The sequence below is a fragment of the Cydia amplana genome, chromosome 3, assembly GCF_948474715.1.
Source record: "Cydia amplana chromosome 3, ilCydAmpl1.1, whole genome shotgun sequence".
In the NCBI taxonomy this organism is placed as follows: Eukaryota; Metazoa; Arthropoda; class Insecta; order Lepidoptera; family Tortricidae; genus Cydia; species Cydia amplana.
This window is the reverse complement of record NC_086071.1, coordinates 11988007-12010570: the sequence shown is the minus strand read 5'-3', so window position 1 is coordinate 12010570 and position 22564 is coordinate 11988007. Positions and strand designations below refer to the sequence as shown.

Genomic DNA, 22564 nt, shown 5'->3' with positions numbered 1-22564 from the left:
TCGAAGGTCATTGGCGTGGTGGAGCCCCTTAAGTAAAATCAATTTCAAGGACATTGGGTGTTGACAGCCCCTTAATTTGAGTTTAAAAGCGGTTTTATGACATTTTTTCAACGATTTTAACAAGTCTTCAAAAGTTTCGGTTTCGGTTTCGGCCGAAACTAGAACCAAAGCCGAACATTCAGTTTCGGTTTCGGTTTCGGTAAAAAACATGTTTCGGTCTCGGCAAAAAAACATGTTTCGGTCGGACACTATTACAAACATAAGTAGCTATTTAAAACTAATTATAATAAGCCTATCACTGAAATTCATTAATATTAGTAGTTGTGGGCGTAAATAGTAAATATTGACCAGCCATTAAAATTCAAATGACCATCTATTCTATTGTTATCATAACCACGAGCTAATTGTGTAACTCGAAAAACAAAACAGGAAGGACTGAGTGAAGTTGCGTCCCATCGTCCCATTTAAGCAACTAATTTCATTACGACCAGCAACTCTGCTACTGTGGTTTTAACCCTTTAACTGAAGTAAGATTTTATACAACACCAGCCCCGCCAGTGAGGTTTGAGTGACTCGTTTCCCAGTATTGTGTATTTGCTATCGTTGTTGGTTAATTTGTAGTCGATGTTGGACGAAAATCAATGTACATAATTAAAAAAAGTACTTCAGAGCCGTTGCTCACGACCGATGCCATGTGGCAATTTATTAAAAATCATTATGAAAATAATTTATTTTTAAACTAGTCAAATGATTAATTGAAAATTAAACTCGACTTTTTTGTTAAAAACTCACTTAGATCTTAATAGAAATTTGACTGAAAGAAAAAACGTAGTTAGAATAGATGACGCTGTTGTATGTCATATAAGTCATATTCATATGTTATCTGGTTATTGAATCTTCAGACCTCAAGACAACCAAAGTCACCGCATAATTCAAAACACTAATTTGTCTTAAACTTTATACTCATTTTATACAATCAATGAATCTTTGCCGAAAGTATCCTTCCATACATATTAACCTTTTTCATCGCACGTTGCGAACGTTGTATAAACACTACGCGTATTTTCTTTGTATAAGTATATCTACTTCAAAAGACTTTCGGATTTGAATAAGGATGAAAGCAGCTCCTTTTATGCTGTGTATAATGTTGTAATAATAAAGTTACGTCGTTTGCGATGTCTATTTTCTTAACATTATTATGATTTTATTTTATGCGAATTGCTTTATTCATTTGTTTTCGTTTCATTTTTAAATAGACACCCATCCCTGTTTTTTCCACTAAACCCAGGGAGCGAATTGCGCTGCCATAAGATAAACAGGGTGATTCAGGAGACGTGAGCAGGGTCAAGCCTACGCATACAGTAAGTTATAAACAACTGTTTCGTACCAGTATTTATGAGATTAACTTTAATTTATTTTAATACTGTTTAAAAAAAAATTAATTTATTTACGACATTTATGGTCACCCTCTTTGATATAGGTATCCATAACAAGTGCCAAATTGAATGTCATCGGAGTCTGGTTACCTTTGAAAAATCGTATCTCACTCAAGTGTGACATTTTATTTTCTTCATATTCAAAGTGCTGCATAACGGTTAAAAAGGTTTTATCTCTGCTAATTAAATGTTGTAGGGTATCCATGATTGTAGATAATTAAATTTGTCGTTACCAAAAAGTATAACAACATAAAATAAGCGTGATTAGTTTTACTTAAATTTTGTGGTGCACGATTCTTTTACATTTACTGATTGTGTAGGCTTAGTCCTGCTCACGTCTCATGAATCACCCTGTATAACTACCAAACCTGCAAACTATTACGTCGTCCTCAACGATGAATTGGTTCGGAACCGTTCTTATTGTCAATTTAACGGATCATTGCTTGGGACGCTTTTGCTGTTACGTTACAAACTTGGTCCCAAAATTTGCATCCATTCACTTTAACATAAAAGGGATTTTTTTATGCATTTAATGGGTAATGCGTTTTAGGTAACAACCTACTAAAATTTATACAATCGACAAAAGCGTATTTTACTGACGAAGGTTTAGCTTTGCCATATGCTCGAGAGTGGCTATCAAGTGTTCACATCAAATATTCGTAAACCGCACAAAGGTATCGCAGACAAAGAGTTCGCTAGGTCCCGTATTGACACCGGGCCTTACTGCACGTCAAAGCAATTTTGCGAAGCCTTGTCTACCCTTGACACTCAATTTGCTTCGAATCTCGGTTTGAACAGACTCGGGACGCCAGGTATTTGCGATAAGGTAACTTTTAAGGGTGAAGGAAATGAGCCACCGCCCGCCCGTTTGCTGCCTATTGCCTCCGGTGTAACAAATAAAGTTAAACACAATGTTTACGTACCGTAAAACGGGGTGAGTAGGTTTCGCGGGGAGAGGTGGGTTATGAATGGGGAGAGAAGATTTGAGAGGGGGGTGAGAAGGGATTTTAAGGCTACTGCTACAAAAATAATGTATTCCAATTTAAAATGGAGCTATAGCAATACGCATAATAAAAAAAAATCGATCCAACAATCTGCCAAAATCACCTTTGTATGAAAACCCCTCTAACCCCAAATACGAGGCACTACGGGGTGAGGTGGGTTTTCCTCTTTATCGTCAAAGTTATGAAATGGAACTACCCAAAATAAAATAAAAACTAAAATACAAACATCCGGAACACTTATTATAATAGGTATACACCATTCAGTTTTCATATGTAAAATTAAAATGTTATCGAGGTTTGAATTTCAGTTTTGACCCTACTCACCCCATTTTACGGTACGTATGTTTCTAAGAATAATTAAATGAAAGTTTGTAACTTTCAATTTACAATTTGGTATTTATTACAATAAGATAAACTTGGAACTTGTCACTTAACTTAAAAATTAAATACTTATTTCTAAATATTTCATGTAACCATTAAGTTATATTAATAATGGTACTAACCATGGACCTATAATATTACGGACAGAATTTTGCTTACAACACAACTGTGATTCCAACATCCACCAGTTTCATAGTATTTACGCGTGACACACACACATTGACAGCCCACATCCACCAGTTTGCCGTCAGACGAATCGAAACGTCATTGAAGTAAACATGTCGAAGAAAAATATAAAATATGCCGGCATGCGTAGTTAAATCCTGCTAGAATTGTACCGATCGAAAGAAAAAAGTCACAGAATAACTTTTCATACTTAAGTTTATCAATCAGTACGAAAAATCACGATAATTTGTTGTTTATAAATTATCAAACTGCAAAACAGGAGTGTGACCAGTAACATGAATAGGGTAATTTCCCGAAAGTAGGGTAATTGATACCCTTCTTATTAAATCATTATGTATTAAGAGATCATTTAGGTAAATGGTTAAATTATTGATTGTGCATTTCAAACTAGGTCGGTATGGTAATTTCCCGATACTAAGGAGATTAGACGCTTACATGCATGTTTGATAGTTAACGTTTGTTTGTTATGTATTATATTTTTTTTGTTGAAAACCAGATATGTTTCAAGTTAAATTTATAAATTAAAAAAACATGACGAACTGATTTCATTACGATGCTAAGTATCATTAGGTATTGAAAATAATGTTTGCACAAAGTAATTGTGCAATATTGCGAATTTCAAGACCTATAAAATCAGATACGTACACACTTTTTTTATTGTCTAACGTAAAACTGTCCCAATTTTTTTATTCGAAAACAAGGACGATATTAAAAATAATTGTTTCACCATTAGGGGAGAATTTGTGTTACATGGTAACACTCGTCTACACGCACACATTCAAACCGTCCGCCATTGCAGTGTCACAGTTTGTCTTAGGTGACAGTCCGTCCGTAATATTCTAGGTCCATGGTACTAACTTTGAATCAGTAAACAAAATGATATACTCCGCTATCTGTTTGCGCAGGCCGACAAAGTACATAGTTGATGGTGGGATTTGTGTAAGCCGCAATAAAATAATCCATGTAATTGAGTGTAGCTAAAACTTTTCTTGTAATCGGAATATTAATTCCCCGTGAAAATGACATTCGGACATCATCTGCAGCTGCATTACAGTTGCGGCCTTGACACGGGTGCTGTGTCTGTCAATTTCCAGTCACTACCGATAGGCTTGGGCTAGAAGGCGAGGCGGTTAAACGAAGGGGTGTAGCTGTGGCATGTATTAATATACTTCAAATTGTATAAAAAAATATAGATGGTCAAGAGCAAGAGCCTTTTTCTACTGACAAGATCTGCTTGACCATATATATTTTTGTAGTTTGTAATGTTTTTAAGTTTTCTATTTCTATTTTGATATACATATATTTTAAATTAGAATTCGCATTTGGCGTCGAGAAGCTTGGTTCGTGGGGCAGAGGCGCACAGATGCTCCACAAGGCACTCGGGAAACGGCTGAGGGAGGCAACGGGCGACCCCCGCGCGGGCAGCTTTCTCGCGCAGAGAATTGCAATCGCAATCCAGCGCGGGAACGCTGCCTGCCTGCGTATTGGGCACCCTCCCAAGGGCACCAAATTTTGATAGGTATTTTCAATTTTTAGTTTTAGTTATTTTAATTGTAGTTAGTTTTAGTTTTATATTCTTGTCTATGTCTTTTAGTAATTTATATTAATAAACCTATACCTTATTTTAAATTTGCCTAGTTACCTTACTTCGAATAAAACACTCATGTCAGTAGCATCTCTTTTAACTATATTTTTACAAATACCTAATTTTTACAACATATATATAATGTTAAAAAACTGAGAATATCTGCTATCTATCACTGCGAGTCGTCAAGGTCGCATTATATAACAATAACAAATCAAGACAAGATTTGAAACTTTGAATTGACTCCAAATGGCGGAATCTCTCCGTAGGAGTTTCTCGTGTTAAGCCGATAATGCCTACGCTACGTTTGTAGTGATTGCTTGCTACGTTGTAGCGTAATAGTTATTAACGATACAAGTGCGGAAAAGAGGAAATTCGAAACGAGAAATTAAAACACAACCTAAGGGAGTGTTTTAAAGCGACACGAGTTGCGGAAACCTATTAGCACGTGTATCGTACAACGTTTTACAGTACCTACATATGGCACTTTAAGCTTTCGTGATACGCACGGAAAGTGCTATTTCCCGCACTAGTTCGGGAAAGTAGCACCATATGTACTGTAGAGTCTGTGCGGAAAGAGAAGAGTCGTGGAATGTATGGGGCCCAATACATTCCACGACTCTTCTCTTTCCGCACAGACTCTAAAAGATATTTTTCCTGTTAAGTATCTATGGGCCCGAATCGGACTTTGAAATAGATATCTATTAGACATCACCAAGATATGTAAGTGTTAAACAAGTGTCAAAAGTGACGTTTTTGTTTGAAGAAACGTCACTTTTGACACTGGTTTGACACTGACATTTGGAGATGTCTAATAGATATAGATATTAGAATATTTGACGTATCTTAAAGTTCGAATATGGCTGTATGTAGCGTAGCGTTACAATAACGCACACGCACGCACGATGTGTCGTGATTAGCACTGATTAGGGTAGGTAATGCGCTAAAAAATTAACATAAAAATGTCACGGCATCGGTGAACTGTCATATTTAAATACGCCTTATTTTGTGTGCGAGGTGTGGCGGCGACGACGCGTGAAATACCGCCGGCAGTATTTCCCGCGCCATCGCCTCCGACATCGAGCTCCGGTGTCACGAGTACAGTCCAAGGCAGTTACAAAGTGTTTTCCAAAAAAGGTGTAGGTATGTAATTTTTTTTGTAGAACAGAAATTGTAGAACTTCCCCGATCTTTATGAAACATTTAGGTTATTATATACTATAATTTGTAAGTACAATTATAACTAGAGCTCTTTTAAAAATAATGACTTAATATGCAATGGAATGGAAGGCCTTTTTTATATGGGGGAGAGGATATGTATTTTGAAAACTATTCTATTTAATTTTCTGAGTATCAAATGGAATGGAAATTTTTCAACCAGACTCAATATTAAATAAGTGCTCACTTTTAAACAGAAATTACTCTGAAGATCTAAACTCTCACAAAAAAGAACAATCTCGAAAATATCATGCACACTCATATGCCAGACAAACTGTTTAATGCAAGGAAAACTAACAGCAGAAACCGGCTTTAAAATCCGGTGAAGTGTACCTAAACCCTGCAATATCATATTACTTTTGCATCACGTCCTCAGAGAAAACACGAACGCATACTGAGAACCACTACTGCGAATTCACCATACTCGTACCTATTGCAAAAAAATCGATGTCAGTAGAAAATTTCAACCTCTTTTCTACCACCTTAGGGGATGAATTTTCAGAAACGCCTATATTGCTTTTCTTGTACTCTAATAACATGCCTTTTTATCATGTCCCCTTTGACCTCAAAAAAATGTCCACCCCAACACCAACTTTCGACCCCTTTGTAATCCTCTTTGTGGATGAATTTTTAAAAACGCTGTTGTATTCTAGTATGACGTCTTTCTAAGAATTTCAAACTATTTGTACTCGTTACAAACTTTCAATACCTTTTTAACCCTCTTAGGGAATGAGTTTACAAAAACGCTGAAATCATTTATCTTGTAATTTAGTAACATGGCGTTTTATAAAGTTTCAAGTCCCCAACTCAAAAAAAAATCGATCGATTACCTACTTAGAGGAAGACTTTCCAAAATTAGTCTACATGTATTTTAACAAAATACATTATTACGAATTTTCAAGTTCCTAGCTCAAACTAAAACTTGTACTTAAGAGGTTTAGGGTAGGATTTTTCAAAAATGCTTCTTATATCTTGTACATTACTCGTAATGTAACCTGACATCTTTTGTATTTTCGACTCTGCATTGATGAGTGATCTTTGACAATCTTGCGGATATACCTATTGTTGTTAAGGCTTTAAGGTTACACGTTGTGGGGTAATACTGCGGTACGAGAGGCATCAAGCCATGAAATTATATAAAAAAAATACTGCCGATTCCACTAACAAGAAATAACGATCAACAGAGAGCTCAATTTATTTTCATGTTTTCATTTTAAATAGGAAAAATTAATGCTCGGAATTATCCATAAATTCTTTAGTGAAAATGAACGCATTCGTGTATTTTCCGATTCACCTATTTGTTGGGGCATATCCGGATTTGTAGGTCGAATCCGGATTCCACCGGGACATTGAAATTGAATTTTTGATCATATCAAAAGCAAGCTTTTTTGGGAACGATGCGGGCGTGAAATAGCAAAGGTATGTTTGGAAACATTTCTAAAGGCTGACTAGCGCTACACCGTGCACAGAGAGCAAGCCGCTGTCGCGCATGATCGGACTTTAAACGAGTATACTATATACCTACATGTACCAGTCATATATAGCATGTGGCCTGTAACACGGGCGAAAAATTAAAAAGGAGTAGACTCCTCAAACAATAAAACTTTTGATCAACAACTTTTTGAAATTATGTAGTCTTAAGATTGTCCCTTTTTCAAACAAACTAAATAATATTTTCAATGTACTTTAAATTCCATCTAATTGACATTGCCTGTCAGTCTTGTCACCGTACAGCTTGGAGGATACAACTAAACGGAGTAGCCATTAACAGGCTTTCCCCTCTGTCGAAAATAGGCGGCCAACGGTCATACACAATGTATGGACTGACGTTTATCTGACATAGCTATTTTTACGTTACGCATACATTTGACGTTCCCCTCCCCCGCAAAAATCGGCAGACTGTTTTGTACAGAAAATTACAGACATGGCGTCTCCGTTTGATTATATCCTCCAAGCCGTACAGGCATAATCAATTTCGTAGTACATTCACTATCCAAACCACAAGTTAGGTATTTTTAAAAGTTGTTGAACAAACATTGTCTAGTTTGAGGAGTAGAATCTACGTTTTAATTTTTCGCCCGTGTTACAGGCCACATGCTGTATATCTCACAGCATAATTGGTTAACAGACGAAGAGCTAGCCCCGTTAAAAGGTATAAAAAAAGAACATATATTTATCATACAATTTATAATTTTATATCGTTCGACAAATAACCATATTCCGGATCGACTAACATCTATAGTATAATAATGTAATAGACATGAAATTGGTAACTTCATTTTAATATCTTTTTCTACTCCCGTACTTTTATTTGTCATTTAAAGGGTCGTGCACACACCTTTAAGTCAAGACAAGTCTTTAGTCTATTCCCCAAAAAAGTATTTGTGCATACACGCAGTATCTTTTTGGCACTTTTACGATACTTCGTGTAATCACCACTTAAAAAATATTGTATGAAATACATTGATGCCAACCTAATTATAATTGTCATCTCTGACAGATGAGTGAACCATAGACATGTTTTTTTTTATTTCATTCATTCTTTTTGTTTGCCTCTTCTTAATGAAAAATATTTGTAAAATGTACAATTTTATTTCAAAGTAAGTAAGTGCTTGGTCGTAGAAAAAGTATTGTATGCAACGTTGTTTAACTGAGTCAAAAAATACTCGTGGCGTCTTTAATAACAATTTTCGGCTTCGCCTCAAATTGTTACTCACGCCACTCGCCTTTTTTGACCTCTCTTAAACAACGGTTGCATAAAATACTATTATCATTGTGCGTTTGTCATTTATTTCTTATTTTTCATGTCTCTACAAATTTAAAGACGTATTTTTAAGGTCGAGTTTGACGCGCTTTTATTTAATTGACATGTTAAACGACATGTTATGTTATACTAAAATATGCACACACTTATCGCATCTGCAATGTCTCTTTTACTGGGCAAATAATACAAATTGTTTGCACCCGGTACAGCTCGCGGAGGTCTTTTTGAATACTTTATTTGTAGTTTATTGATTAATTTAGATACTTTTAACTTACTTTTTTTAAGGATTGGATATACGATCTAATCTCATATGGTGAATAAATGATTTTTATTTAGATACAGATTTGTTCATACTATATACGTATACGTTTACATATACGTTTTTGTATTTCACGTCTCTTTATATAAGTCATTTAATTTTTCCATTGACTCCAGAGGCTTGTGATAATTAAGAGGAAAAGTTTAAACAATATTGGTAATTAATGTTGAGCTAAATTAAAGTCCGCTGTCTGCTGTCAACCACCCTAACCAGCCGACAGCGGTTCCTGAAACAAGGAAATGCAATTAGGTTGTGATTAAAAAAACAAAGGATCACATTAAAGCTGTGTCATCCACTTAAAAGTTGCTTCTTGCCATGTCGAATACTGAAATAGGTGTCTATACTAAAAGCACTAGTAACTCGCAAGTCGTTATTTCATTTCAGTGGAAAATACTTCAAACATTTTATCACTGTTTTTTTTTTTCAGAAATCCGTATCCGTTGAGATATTAAAAACAATCGCATTAAAGTCGGTACAGAAAATGGGTCATAGTTCATTCGCAAAAAATCAATAACTTAAAACCACCTTAAAAATAGTCAGTGACAAAGTCCTGACTTTTAATATAACATTTTTTTTAAGCAGATCGCCTCTCATTCATTAAAAAATCATCACTTAGGTATGCCCAGGCCAAGTTTGGTCTTCAATTTATCCTAAGTTGTCTGTTTATCTCACTGTTTACAGCAAATGGTACCGTAAAATCCCCTAACTACTTATAGTGCAAAATCTTATAACTATGGTTCAAAACTAAGTTTAGGCAAATATTATTTAAATAAACCTATTTTAGGGTAAAATAGTTTCATAAATGAGATAACAAACATACTAAAAAACCGAGAACAACATTGGTATGGATCCTATTATTTAAATTATGTATTGGACTATAAATAGATGGGGTACCTATCCATTTATGTTTTTCACATGGATATGTTTATGTTTAACCGTTGTTGCGATGTAACAATTTCTATAACACACATGATGATATATTATTGTTGAGGTACATTAATGTGTTACATGAGGCTGTTGTAGCGACTTTATCAGCTCCAGTTAAACACAAGCTGTTGCTGTTAAAGTTTCGTGACGCCCCGAGCGCTTTTATAGGTCAGCTGCGAACTTGGAGTGTTCAAACTTTTATTGGCTAACCGTACAGCTGGGGAACTTCAAATCGACTACTTGCGTGCTTTACATATACCTATTTAAGTGTTTCAATGTTTATGTTTAGACAGGAAAAAAAATATTCATTCGCAACTAGCATTTTTTGTTGTTGAACATTGACACCAATCAATTAAAGGTATATAAGTTCGCAGTACAATATAATTTGTGTACTAATTTCTTAAATCATTACACCCATTATCACGTACCCCGCATAAATCAGTTAAATCGCCCACCAGGCAGCGGCAACAGGCTGCCGTAATGTGCCCGCGCTTACAAGTATTAGTACCTAACCTTGAAAATTACATTAATTCCACATGAATATCGATGACTGTGGATTCTTGAATAATTCATAAAGGCCCCTTCGTTTGTATTCAGACCGCAGTAAGCTGGAGTAACGGACAAGTCGACGAGCCGAGACCGGCTGAAGCCGTCAGACCCTATTTACATTGATTTCATTTCGCCAGGCAATACACGATTGACACACTATCGTTCGTTATTTTGCAATAAATAAGTAAACGAAGACGCGACTCTATAATACATAGGCTATTGCGCAATTATCTTTTGTAGTAAGTTACGTAATATTGCCATTACTTACAAAATATTATCCTACATACCTAGTTGTATTAATATATAATTCCATACCGTTTTATTAGGCTGGCCTCCGGCGTTGTATTCACTTTTAAATATTCCCTATTATTTTTACTCAAAATGGTTTTTTTTGTAACTGTAAAGCAGACATGTTCTAATTACTGTATAGTATAGGGTGTGGGGATGCTATGTCATAATAATAACATAGCATGATTACACTAACTAGCAACCTGTTCCGCAAAAAAGGTAATTAATAAAGGGGTCATAGGCTTGGCGGTGTTTGCAGTGAGTAATGGTTTGCCAACATGATACAATTACGAGGTGGAACCATTATGCACGCTCTCCGGCCGTGGCTAGACACATATTACCTATCTTTGTTTGAACAAACTTGATGCCCGGAATGATATTAATTCGAAACATCCGAAAAACTAAAGATAATAATATAAGAAAAGATATTTCCATACTTCAAGACGGTTTCAAGTGTTCAACTTGATCGTGACGTTACGTAAATTTCTTTATAGCTTGATTTCTTTATAGTTAAAGAATATTTTTTGAGGCGTCCTTTCTATTCCATAAATGAATACTATGATAAGTTTTTTGACCAATGTACCTGACATCTCTGTAATGCTATTCTATTAAATTAATGTTTTATTATATATTTGTAATCTGATATCTTCACTCTCTCTATTGACTTATTATTATTATTTTGGACATAGTATTCATTTTTATTTTTTATTTTTATTACTGTTAAACCTATCTGCCTTAGTTTAAGTTATGTCGTAGAAGTTGTATTTGACCATTGTACCTGACATTTGACTTAGTATTATTGTTTTGTTTTTTCTGTTTGACTTATGTATAGCTGTGTGTTTTATTATTTCTGTTTTATGTATTGTTGCGATCTCTGCATGCATTTCTGTGTTTTTTATGCAAATAAATGATGAATATGAATATGAATATGAATATGAATATGAATATGAATATGAATATGAATATGAATATGAATATGAATATGAATATGAATATGAATATGAATATGAATATGAATATGAATATGAATGCAATTGGCCTTGCTCCTCAAAGCATTGACTGATACCATTAATAATCGCGAACAAATATACATACATACATACATACGAGTCAAACTGAGAACCTCCTTTTTTTTGAAGGCGGTTAAAAAGACTTGTCATCTTGCCTATTATTGACAGCAGGGTGTCATCTATTGGGCATTAGCAAATTAGAGCACAAGGACGTTTACGTTATGATTACTTAAGATTACCCTTTCCAGCTCTTAAGAATTACTTCAAAAAGTCATTGATGTTGAAGGCTTATTACAGAGTCGAGGACTACTTAACAGACAAACATGCATGGTCCAAACCAGAAACTAATAAAAACTAGTAGCAATTAAAAACATTGTATTATGTATAGAATTATAGGTGACACAGCTCAGTTAAGAAAGCACATCAAATATTTTATGTTGGTACTTAATTCGTAAGAATCAATCAGATTTATATATGTTTTCCCATTTATTTTAATAACTATATTTTCTTTTCCTTTTGTAAGAATTTGATATGTTTTCTGAAAGAGCTACGTATTTGTATGATTCCATGTACATATGTATATATTTTTAAATCTAATTTCTATTACACCTTATGTGTATAATTGCATGAATTCTATAGTTATTTAAATTGTATTTCTTTTTCCTTATTTTCTCGTAATGCATGTTAATTATAAGATGTAATTTTTTTTTTGAAAAGATGTGTCCCGCCGAGTTTGTTGCCGGTCCCATATTGGGATACCCTCCTCCAATTGAGGGGGGATTTAAATCTTCTTGGGGCAGAGGTGTAGGGTTGGAGCCGGTCTACCTAGCTTTATTTGACGTTCATAAGCGCATTGTAATTATGCCTACTTAAATAAACTATCTTTTATCTTTATCTTTATGTCATAGTTCTGATCTCAAGACTCATGATAGAGAAAGACATTCTAATTAGGGAATGCAACCGGTAAATATTTAGTATGAGAAATACCGGTAATTTACCGGTTTGCGTTACCTAATTCTAATATTCCAACCTGATTAACGCGTTTGCAAAAAATATATATACACCGCGGGATTTAATAACCCGAAAGATTTAAACCACGTATTTTTGACGACAGTACGAGTAAATAATGTTATATCAACATGGGTCCAATTATGTGTTTTAACTAAACTACTATTTCAGTACAAATTAAATCATATTAATTTACCGCTTCTTTGTGAACAAACCTTTACTTCAGAGAGTGAGCGAGTTTAATTAATCTCAAGTAGAGAAACAGAGAGCGAGTATGACATTTCACGAATCACTCTGATATCATACGATGCACGGCGAATGCAGTGACTTGTGTTTCATGACAAGAAGTGTCAAGTTCTGTCTAGGATGATGTTTACCTACGTTGAAATTATTTCAATTTATTGGCACTTCAAAATACCACAAATTGTATCAAAACTTTATTAGTTACTACAAGTACTACAACAGTACAGTGCAGTTATTATCGTTGAAACTTTGCGATAAAATCTTTTACTTTGACTGAGGTAACCAAAACCATGATTATATCCGAAAGAAATCATGCCTCTTATTGTTTTAACTCATACTACAGCTGGAAAGGGATGATTACTTTGTTAAAATCAATGACCTTTTGTTAAAATATCGATCATGCTTATCAGTACGTATTTTAAATTCTCGATGTGTTGATTTATACTGAGTAAAGTAAAATAAACAACTATGTTAAACAATTACGCTTTTTTATTAAATTAGGTTTTCGAAGTGTGTACCACCGTTTTCAGCACAAAGATTTAATTTTAAACGGATTTCATTATTTAGGTTTACAAAAGTGTTCTTTATTTCTTCGGATGCCGTTCTAATTCTTATTAATAATTCTTCTCCAGAGTTCACTGGTGTTGAGTATTCCTTATCTTTCAGAGTTCCCCATAGAAAAAAAACCAATGGCGTTAAGTCGGGTGACCGGGCGGGCCAGGTTAGGACGTTACTTCCACGGCCAATCCACCTCTCAGGGTATTGTTCGTCTAGCCAATTTACGAACTTCTAGGCTGAAGTGGGTCCGTCGTGCCGGAACCACATAGTTCTTCGGGTTTCCAAATCCGTACACAATGTGAATATCCGCTAAACGAGCCGGAGGATAATACGGCATGGCAAATTTTATTTATTAGTATTACAGTCAATCAAATTTCAAAAAAGATTTTATCTTGCGTGACAATCAATAATAATATGAAATATGTCATTTTATTGACATCAATTTCAAACTATCAGCCAGTTATCGTGAAGGTAAATAGTTTGTATTGAGAACACAACAAAATTTCGGTAGTGAAACCTTTTTGTAGCATAGATACCAAACTTAATTAAGTGAAACTGGCTAATAACCATGCAGTTAGTGCGTCTGCGTGTAAAATTAGTTGGTGGCTACGTCACGCATAAGGGTGTGTTAGAATTGAGATTTTATAATTTGTGATTTGTTTTAAATTATTAATATCTCTTAAATTATGGGTTTTTGGACTATACGAGGGGTATTCAAAATATTCTCGGTATGAGAATGAAAACAAACAAGTACGAAAAGTTTGATATTTTTATTTTTCAATATACTCCCCCCCTATGTTCATACACTTAAAAGATCGATCAATTATTTTTTTTAATCCCTCGTAAAAATATTTTTTATCTTTCGTGTAAAAATGCTCCTCCACTGCCGCCTTCAATGCTTCATCGTCAGAAAATTTATTTCCACGCAGATCCTTTTTAAGATTGGGGAGCAAAAAGAAGTCGCTGGGGGCTAAGTCCGGACTATACGGTGGGTGAGTAACAGTTTTAAACCCACGTTCAACAATAGCTGCCTTGGCAATATGAGCAGTATGGACGGGGGCGTTGTCATGCAGAAGCAGAATACCTTTGGTTAACTTTCCTCGCCTCTTTTCTTTAATTACATCCTTTAATTGACGTAGAATGTTAGCGTAGTACTGTCCTGTGATATTTACACCTTTTTCTTTATAATCGATTAGTAATACTCCTTCACAATCCCAAAATATCGTGGCCATGACCTTGCCAGCTGAAGGGATGACCTTCAACTTCTTGGGATGAGCTGAACCCTTAATGTGCCACTGCATGGACTCTTGTTTACTCTCTGGGTCATAATGATGAACCCAGGTTTCATCTCCAGTAACTATTCTTTGCAGCACCTCATCAGGATTTTCACCGCACAGGTCAATAAAATCGGAACAACAAGCTACACGCATGTCTTTTTGAAGCCGAGTCAGCATTCGCGGAACCCATCTTGCACTTACTTTTGACATATTAAGATGGTCATGTATAATATCATGTACGGTACCAATAGAGAGATTGGTTACTTGTGCTATAGATTTTACCTTCACTCGACCATCTTCCAATATAAGTTTTTCCACTTTATCAATATTTTCTTGTGAAGTAGCTACTACAGGCCGGCCAGGTCTAGGGTCATCTTCAATACTCTCCCTTCCGCGTTTAAACTCGCTTGACCACTTTTGAATGGTAGATAAAGAAGGAGCAGACTCACGGTAAACACAATCCATTTCCTCTTTTATGGTTTTTTGATTTTTACCCTGTTTTGTCAAGAATTTTATCACGCATCGATGTTCTAATTTAGTTAACATTGTCAATTCGCACAGGATGTTCATGTTTGTTCAGCAATTGCAGAAAAACAAAAGACTATCTCGGTTCGAATTATACTTTTTTTTAATGTCAATGAATAAACCTTAGCGGCCAGTAACGAAAGAAATTTTAGAAGAGGTCGTAAGATATCAATACCGAGAATATTTTGAACGCCCCTCGTATGTTATATAACTTTTTATACTCTAATTAGGCTCTAAAATCGTTGGTTTAAATCTTTCGGGTTATTAAATCCCGCGGTGTATACATAAATATGATTTCATTAGAACATGATGGGTATCGATATAAATTAAATAGACGACTGATCTCCAGACATAGTCTGACTAAGGTAAGTAGATATTTATATTTCGAATTACTCATTGTATTAGGTAGTTAGGTAACAACAAAGTCCGAGTTTAGTAACCGCGCACATAATCTCATACTAGAGATTTTGCACACATATGTACTTTTTTAGCGAAATAAATAGATGTAATTTCTGAAGTGAAAACTTCTTTTGCGGCGCTAGGCACTTTTTGAGGTGGGGAAAAAATTATAAACTCGTGACAGCGTAAGGCGATCACGTGACCGTAAGGTCTAGCTAGATGGCCACTCATTTAGATGGCATTTAAATCAATAAAGAAAAACTCAACGACATTACATGAAAAAGGTTCTAATCTTGTACGGGCTCAAATACGAGGATCTCACAGTTACATTCTAACTTTATATCACTCAAATATAATTCAATAAAGCTACATCTTGATGAAATCGCTAATAAAAGTGAACTCTAGTACTGGTGAATAAAACTCAAGATATCATGACCAAATATATTTAGATGCGAGGTCTGCAAGGTAACTACAATTTCTATTCGAATTTTAAACAATTAACGCTACAAATTTAAGCTCACTGGCCAGCAATTTCGGAACTAAAGTTTTTCAATAGATAGGAGGATGGGTCAATTTTACATAGTGCTGTAGACATTTTGGACTAGTCACTTCTGTCGGCACTCCCGGAGTGCAACCCGTTGTTTTTTCTTACTAAGTCATGTCAAGGTGTACATTTGTGTAATGAATTATACAGTAGCACAGAATAACTAATAGTACTACCGTACAGAAAATTCACTCCTTCACAAAAGTCAGATTTAGGTATAAAATTACACCTATATCGCCGCCTGCAAGCAAAATTGAAATTTATAACCGCGCACGAACCGTGAATCTCCTTTGCGCGCCGCAGTTTTATGACCGAGCTGTGAGTGTCGGCACGGGGTTATCACTTGAAAAGTTTTTATACCTATACCCACTGATTTATTATTTTTAAGAAAAATATGTAGGAATTACAAACGTTGATTATGTAAACATACATTTTAGTATGTCTGATTCTCACGGAAGTAAGTTTCGAAGCCATTGTGTATTTTCAATTTTACGCGAGCGCCGCGTGACACGACTATCGTGCACGCCGAGCGGCAGCCCACTGCCATACGCCTGTCCGATGGGCGCGCCGGCCAAATGTACCTAAACTGCGGAGTGACACCCCCCTGACAGTAGGAAGGAGTAAGTTTTAGCGGCGGTTTACAATAAACCGCCGCGCCTCGCTTGGGCACGCCTAGGGTTTGCAATCCGGATCCGAAATGTATGAAATTATCCGGATCTAGATCCGGATCCGCGGATATTCGCATACATTTCGGATCCGTCGTGCAAACCCTAGGCTCGCCCGTGTGACGTTGACGTTTGCGCCGGTGCCTGTCGTCCGTCACTGCAAGGTCGGGATCTAGTTTACGTAGGTACATCATTACGACACTGAGGGCCTACCGCGAACCACGTTCGACGTGTTGCCTCCCTGTCACACTTACGTACGAATTTACAAGTGCGACAGGGAGGCAACACGTCGAACGTGGTTCGCGGTAGGCCCTCTGTTTCATAGTCACGTCACATTATATAATGTGTACAATGAAATGTAGATAGGTAACACTAACAGGCGGTCTAGCATGAGTTGCGTTCTCGCGCGTGTTAGATAATAAATGACAACAGAGACTTAGTCATAATTTAAACTAATAATTAGGCAATACAAATAATAATAAAAAGTACTTAAACGTATAGTGAATTAATTTTGATAACCGGAAGTACACTTTGTACATTTTAGTTGTGTGTAATGTGTTATAGAGTTGTGATGTAATAAATTATAAATAACGCTTAGATAAATCTTAAATTAATTATCTGAAATTATGAATTGTTATTACAGTAGTTTATAAGTAAATTAATTGAATATAGATAGCCGGAAGTTGTCTTAATTGTCTTGTACAAACTTCGTTCGAATGAAGGTGGGGATTTTAGCATAAAAAGGGCTGTCCACCAGTGGAGGGGCTGATTCTCGCTCTGACTCTAGCTAGCGACGGAAGTCTGGACGGCTAAACTCCACACCTTCAGTCTATTATTTTACTTTCGTGGTCGCATCGCGATACCTTGAAGAGGCTGATATTTTTAATAAGTGGTGTCCTGGATTTTTATCTTGGCGGTGTCAGAATATAATGTAAGTAATATAATAAATGTGTTTTATTCCAAGTATTGTTTTCTTTTTATTTTAAATCTATTATCATATTCTTATGTAACAGCGTAAATAAATGACCCTCATTACATTGTTTGCAATGAATATAATGAAATAGCTTACTTTTACTTCATTTGATTTAAAAGTCTTAAATATAATATACACAGATATCTCCTATTTTTCTATCACGCGCGACTCCATACATCTGGCGCGACTTCAAGTATGGAGTCGCGCGCGAGAACGCAACTCATGCTAGACCGCCAGTAGTACCTAGTAATTGAGCAAAAGTACCACCTTAACACCTGATAAATGTTTTGGAAGTGATAAAACAATTGAAATGATATTAAAACTGCATCACAAAGGTCAAGCAATGGTTTTCTCGTTAAGATTTTCGGCAATTGCTTCGAACGGTCGAGTAGCAGCGACCTGGGTCGCCTGGGTTTTTTCACACCCGCAGACCGACCTTGCAGGGATTAACGGTCATTTTGATACGATTATAAAGGTTTTCTGACAATTTTTGTATTGTTTTTAATGATATTATATGTATAACCATAGATAGGTTATACTCATACTTGAGGAGCACAAAAAATGCTTCCATATTTATTTCTGTACCTACGAATAAATCTGTTATTTTGGATTAATTTTCTCATTTCATCCATCTTTGTCACACTTGTTGTTAAACATAAGGTCGTCTCTTTCTCTTTCGGTGTGCGGGAGCTCATTAGCACGTGCACATTTCTCGCTTGTCCAGCCGCGTCTAAAGGCAACTTGTCCAATTTGTCACAAGGTAAGCGCTTCAATTTTGGAACGCCTATAACCTATCTTGTGTTATAAATCATTGTTTGATGGATATAGTCAATGGCAATGAATTTCATTTGAAATGAAACTTCATCATAAAGGCGCATCTTTGCGAAATTGGCGTTGCGTTAGGAAATGAACACACACACGCATATATATATATAAAGTCTTTCTTTCTTTAATTACAGTCATCAATTAATATATCGTTTTCAGCAGAGTTTATAGATTTTCTATGTCTATCTTTATCGTTAATATGTCTTTTATTGTGATGAAGAAACCTACCCAGCAAATATAAGGTAGGCGTGTTGTATTTTTTCCGTAATAAGTATAAACAAGTTAACATGATTAAAAAGCTTCTGTTTTCTTCATCCCTGTTTATATTACAAAGCCTATACAAACACCCGTAATATATTCATCTCATCATCTTACGTAAAAAGCAATGTTGAGATATTTGCAGTTTCTATCCGGCCCTCAAATCGAATCTGTTATTAAATCCTACTTTAGCAAGGGGAGATAAGATGTCGACTAGAGACTCATTTGTATTTATGATCCATAAAGTTCCAAAGTCTCCTTAAATTTTCCTCATACAGAGTCATATTTTAACAATGAATATTTTCCTTTTGTAGGTAAGGCAGTTCTGCTTAGGATGTTTTTTTTAATTTAAAGGTAAGGAAAATGAAATATACAATCATTCATTCAAATTACAATGTATTAATTGCTTAGAAGGCTCAGAATAACACAAGTAAATTGAAGACAAAAATGCCGTTGGGAGTATTTTTTCTTGAATGAAAATTATTCATATTTCACTCCATTATTAGGCCAAACAAGGTCCTCGCAGGCTGATTAAGGTCGACCATTTTGCCTCGGGATGTCTTCAAATAATACTTGTTTATGTATAAAAGTCAAGCCGCTGATATAAATGTTTTTGTCGTATCTGTTTTTTTTTTCTTCGTTAATAGTTTTCATGGTTGGTCTTCTGTGGTTCTATTGTTTTAGATAATTAGGTACATTTTCTTTTACTAAAAATTTATTGAACAACACCTGAGACCAAAATTGCGCACTGAGATTAAATATGCTAAGAATTGGAAAACTGACAATTTCAGCCTTTTCACAAAGTTTCAGAATAATAATTTTTGATTCCTTTACAGACGACATAACAAATATAAATTTAATTCCAAAACCAATTTACTGCCTATAAAAAGTCAGGTGGAATAATTTAGAGGAAAATACACGTAATATCGTTTCTTCGGTTATTTATATAATAAGCTTATTTTAAAGCTATTAAAGCTTTCCAGATATATAATCATGTGCGTATTATAATTGTAACTTTTAACAACTGTAATTTGATTGGTTATCGTTATTCCGCTCACCAATATTAACAACAATAAGCTGGTACAATCGAATCGGTTCGGATTTGGAATTCGGCTGATTGGCTTTTGATACGCGTCCGACGCTTTGCGGTTGCCCATGATGCCGTGATGAAGTAATATGACGAAATGAATTACCCATGAAATGAAAATGAATAAATTCCATTAACGGGTCTTTATTAACCTTACACCGATTGGCGAGGAGTGTCAATAAGAAGTGCACTATTTCGTTTAACCCCTCGTATGCTGCCTGTCAAATATCTTATCTTATCTTATACCTGTAAACGAGCAATTCTTGTTTTATTTATTTATTTATATATATATTTCGGGGATTTCGGAAACGGCTCTAACGATTTCGATGAAATTTGGTATATGGGGGTTTTCGGGGGCGAAAAATCGATCTAGCTAGATCTTATCTCTGGGAAAACGCGAATTTTTGAGTTTTTATATTTTTTCCGTGCAAAGCTCGGTCTCCCAGATATTGATCATTGAAAAAAGACCTTGACATTTGAAACAATAAATTTAAATTTCCACGCACGGATCAAAATACTTTTTTTTTGAGTAAGTTGTAGGTAATATTTATATTGCATTATAAAGAGGACATGTTCTGATTATGTTTGGAATAAATTTCCGGCAAACGCGGCCGCCACGGCTCTGATGACAGCCCATTACTCTTTTCATTAAATTTTCGATGACTTTTTGACAAAGATGTGACTGTATCTCACGGATAACGCGTTGGATCACGACCGAGCTCAGGAATTGTTCCTGGTTTATTCGCATAAGCCCGAAATTTCTGAACATTATAATATCTCTAAAATGCACCCCAGCAAACATTTTAAGTATTTTTTCCTAGGCTCGAAGAAGATTTTACCAATTTAAGTAAAAATTACGTCCTAAGTCACCAATTATTATACGGGGACCATGAAGTCAGGGACTTAATGGTTGAAAATAAGTCGAATTACTAGGTAAAATTAACTTCGAACCCTGACCAATAGGTCAAATCTACTAATAAGGCATTTTAGGTGTATTTGCGACGTAATTATTTCTTATACGGGGACCATGAAGTCAGGGACTTAATGGTTGAAAATAAGTTGAATTACTAGGTATAATTAACTTCGAACCCTGACCAATAGGTCAAATATACTAATAAGGCATTTTAGGCTGTGTATGCGACGTAATTATTTCTTATACGGGGACCATGAAGTCAGGGACTTAATGGTTAAAAATAAGTCGAAATATTAGGTAAAATTAACTTCAAACTCTCACCAATAGGTCAAATGTACTAATAAGACATTTTAGGTGTATTTGCGACGTAATTATTTCTTATACGCAGACCTTTAGGTCGTCGATTTTATGTCGATTTAGATACTAATTTTAGGTAAATGTTACTTAAAATAGATACCAAATTGCGACCATATAGTTAAAAACACTTGTAAAGTACTATCAATACCATAAGGTTGTGCCGCCATTTTCTTTCATTATAACGGGATGCAAAATATGAAATTGCATAATTTAAGTTGTTATATCTTGAATGGTGCCATCGCACGGTACTTCATATTGCTAATATTCAAAATAAAACAATATTTTTGATCGAGTCAATACACTCACACACACAAGTATTCAATTACAACACTCAATTACAAGCAAATATATGCATTTTGATTTTATAAAATATTGAAAACTTAAATATTTCAAGAGCCCATCGATAGTTTTGTATGTAAACCTAACATACTGCACGAAAAAATTTTCTGCGCACTAGATTTCATCGTTCTTCATCTGCGTGATCGGCCGAAGTAAATTATTTTACATGACTTAGTGGCCGCCATTATCATTGCAAAACTTCAAGTTGTTTTCTTGTCAGACATTTTGTTTCTGAGTGAAAAGAATATATAAGCGTAATGTTTGTGTCTCTTTTTCTCATTATCGCGTCTCATCTAAACATTGCCTCGCAGAGTAATTATATGGTAAAAAATATGTCACCACCACGTCTAAAGGTGGTAAAGATGACCAAATTAGTACATTTTAACTACGCGGCACGTCGTGGCGACGTCGAATCCACGTCGGAAACATGACCTAATGTTGACCTAATGGTTGTAATCACCAAATTTCCGTCAATAAATACGTCGCCGGCACGTGCTTTTTTTCCCCATTTATGTCGACTCGACGTCGACTCGACGTCGATTCGAGGTGCCTCATTTTGGTCACCTAAATTGTGCGACCTAAAATAGGTGCCTTTCTCGGAATATTGACCAAAAATGTTTGCTGGGACCATTGGGAAACATTTTAGGATATCAGACAGAGGGGCTCAGCAGCTCAATTTTAGTTAGAAAAAGGAAATTTCACTTGTAAGATACCTATCTGTTTCCATGTAGATTGGCAATTTCTTTCCTTTGTCGAAAAATAGTTCGTAGTAAACAGTAAAAACAATTCAAACATTATAAACCATCCTCGTTGATTGGTATACTAGGTAGGTACGCTGTAAAAGTAGTTAGCAACACAGTGACAGGTCAATCGTGGAAAACGTGCGGACAGGGAGCGGGTCGCAACGCAAACCTATTAGCTCATTAC

General features: G+C 35.4%; 1 protein-coding gene across 1 annotated transcript in view; it reads left to right on the top strand.

Annotated features, from left to right (window-relative positions):
• Positions 1-22564, top strand: part of LOC134662809 (CD151 antigen-like) — a 227749-nt gene that overhangs the window by 89992 nt on the left and 115193 nt on the right. The gene's annotated exons all lie outside the window — the stretch shown is intronic.